Source organism: Antedon bifida, chromosome 10 (assembly GCF_963402885.1).
Source record: "Antedon bifida chromosome 10, ecAntBifi1.1, whole genome shotgun sequence".
Taxonomy (NCBI): Eukaryota; Metazoa; Echinodermata; class Crinoidea; order Comatulida; family Antedonidae; genus Antedon; species Antedon bifida.
The window spans coordinates 7,690,043-7,692,755 of record NC_136235.1 but is presented as its reverse complement, the minus strand read 5'-3'; the positions used below and the strand labels follow the sequence as shown (position 1 = coordinate 7,692,755).

The 2,713-nt window shown below is 31.3% G+C and overlaps 1 long non-coding RNA gene across 1 annotated transcript; it reads right to left on the bottom strand.

The window, feature by feature from the left end:
- Positions 1–330: 330 nt before the first annotated feature.
- LOC144854413 (uncharacterized) lies at positions 331–1,171 on the bottom strand. The gene is made up of 2 exons (XR_013614595.1): positions 636–1,171; positions 331–456 (listed from the first exon to the last, which is right to left on the bottom strand). It is a non-coding gene; the product is annotated as an uncharacterized LOC144854413 (long non-coding RNA).
- Between the last annotated feature and the right edge of the window lie 1,542 nt (positions 1,172–2,713).

The following is a 2,713-nucleotide window of genomic DNA, read 5'->3' as shown; positions in this document are numbered from 1 at the left end:
CTGATTCTACCTATCCGAAAGATGCATTGGTTTTATAGTAGATTGATTTGGATGATGCTATTGTACAGTTATGTATGTTATTCTACATATATGTTACTCTACATATACAAACACATTACCTGGTTTATTCTCATTAAATAGATCAGGTATTAGGCTACGACCTCCAAGAGCAAATCTTTGCAGAACTAGAAAATCCTTCGTTGTAAATAGTATTCATATTTTTAATTCTAATGTAAGACGATAATGCAATTTTTAAATAGTTTTACATTTTTAACTTTTTATCTTGTATTTTTAATCTGTTATAATACTGCACGTTTTAAATTGTTGCAATATTGTTGTTTTAATCTACCAAGCAAAGTGAATTTCCATTTTTATGGACAAATAAAATTTCTTGAATCTTGAATCTTGAATCTTGATGGGTACCCACACTTTTACATAAATGTTCCATATCTGTAGCTGAAAAATATAAATACGTCACTGCATTAGATATTTTAGTAATGATACAATAAAATTAGCTTTTAATGTTACCATGCAGCAAACAAAATATATATATATTTCTCACAGAATTTGTTATTAAGTGTAATAAGTACTTTTTAGGATGAGAATTAAGGTATAATCTCTGAGAAGCTACTTACCACACACAAATGATGTGAACTGATAAAAATTGCTTTGCTTTGGTGGTACTGTACCTCTAAATCATGCCGCTCTCCTGCGAGAGTGGTGCTAAACCATTCCAAGTTTTTCAAGAGACCTTCTAGTATAGTACAGTATTGAGAAATTTGATTTGATACACTAATAAAGATGCTTAATAATATTGGCTGCTACCATCTTCCGTTGACTGCAATGTAGAAATTGAGACGGACAGTAAATTTTTGTTTATTAACATTAAACATTTCATAAACTGTAACATGGCTTTTACAGTGGTCGTACAGGTATAGAATATAATATAATGGATGGTTTAAAATTTGTATAGCGCATACTAGTGCTAGTAGTATGTAGTAGGCTAGGCAGCCTTCATCATTAGGTCCTGTTTTTAGTATTCAAAGAAATTATTTCGACTCAAGCTTTCTTTGAGACAACTTTGCTGTAAGTATAAGAGTTAGTTAGTTAGTTGCTGGCCAGAGACTCGTCAATTTATTGTTGATATATTTTATTACTCCATCGTCGATAACATATTTCATTTCATCACATTTCATAATTTGTTTTTGTTTAGGTAGTATAAGTGTACATTATTTGATTTATTAAACTAGAAATAAATGGAACTACTAGTAACTTCCCTATTTAAAAATGGTCTTGTCTAGCATCGGCCTTGCCTTCTACTGGGTATAGGTAGGAGGTAGAGCCCGCCGAGGCACTCTGGTAGACACGAGCTAGGCCCCCATTAAAGAAGACCAAGGCCTACCCGTAGGCCGACCTCTCTCGCGGAGTGACTAATAAGCATACGCGGCTAGAGCGAATCTCTTCCCGGTTCCATACACTGAACCACCACTCTAGCTAGCCTACAATATTTAGTGAGACTCGTCAATTTACTATTAAGGCATGCATTGCTAGATATTTTACACATTGATAATACATTTTCTCATATTGGAAGTACTTATTATTTTAATTCATTATGTTTCATACTTTATTTTTTTAGACATTAGTTTCCTTCCTTGATTGAATGAATTGAAAATAAATAAACATATTGTATTAATTAAAGGTTCCTTTAGCAAAATGGAATAACCTTTCCTGTAGTATAAGAATACAAAAATAATTGGGAGCTCCGTACCTGTGCGATGAAGTCTGTGAGTTAAAGAGTACTCGAGCGGAAGAATAACACATACACTAACCTAATCTATTTACCAGCATAACAGCGTCCTCTCCGATTTTTTCGCGTAGATTTTAAATAACGAAAAAATAAATGTCAAATAATAGTTAATTAATGACTAATTATTACACACACTTAATATTTAATAGTGTAAGTTTGTTCCACACATAAAACAGCATTTAATTCCAAAATTGTAATACAATTATATTGGAAAGTTAGATTTGTATTGGTAATTGAAATTTATTATTTGGACTAATAATAAAACACTGTAAAACAGCATTCAAAAACTATCGCGGAAAAATACTTAATCATTTGCAATTTTGTTCAAATCTGGTACAAGCATTTTATATGTATTTGTTCATCTTTGGTAGAAAAATTGGGTAATTTACTAAGATTTTAGATTGTTTGGACCATTTGTAGTTTCAAAATATGATGCCTATGAACACATATGCAACTTGAACTCATTTAGTGAAAATGCTCCTATTAATAATGTACAACAAAAAGAATGACACAGTATTATTCTTTTACATTAATAATAGGTGAAGGCAAATCTTACAACTTGAAGTGACACAAACTTTTTTTTTACGGAGACAGAGTATTATTCTTTAAAATAATGTTACTATTATTAGGTCTAATGCCTTATTTCAAAATGTATTAAACTTAGTTGATTGAAATTGACTCTTTCAGGTGTAGCTACTACACATCTAAATGAACTACTTAATATCATTTTATTAATTACACATAAATACGGGTACATGGGAAGAGGATGTTATCAAAACCAGTAACACCCTACATGGCAAGTGCACCCGTAGCCAGTTTTTTTTTCTTTAAAAAGGGGCAAATGCAAGCAACTGAAGAAAAAATATATTTAAGTCTACCTATTAGATGAAAAAAAGTCTGCTGGCT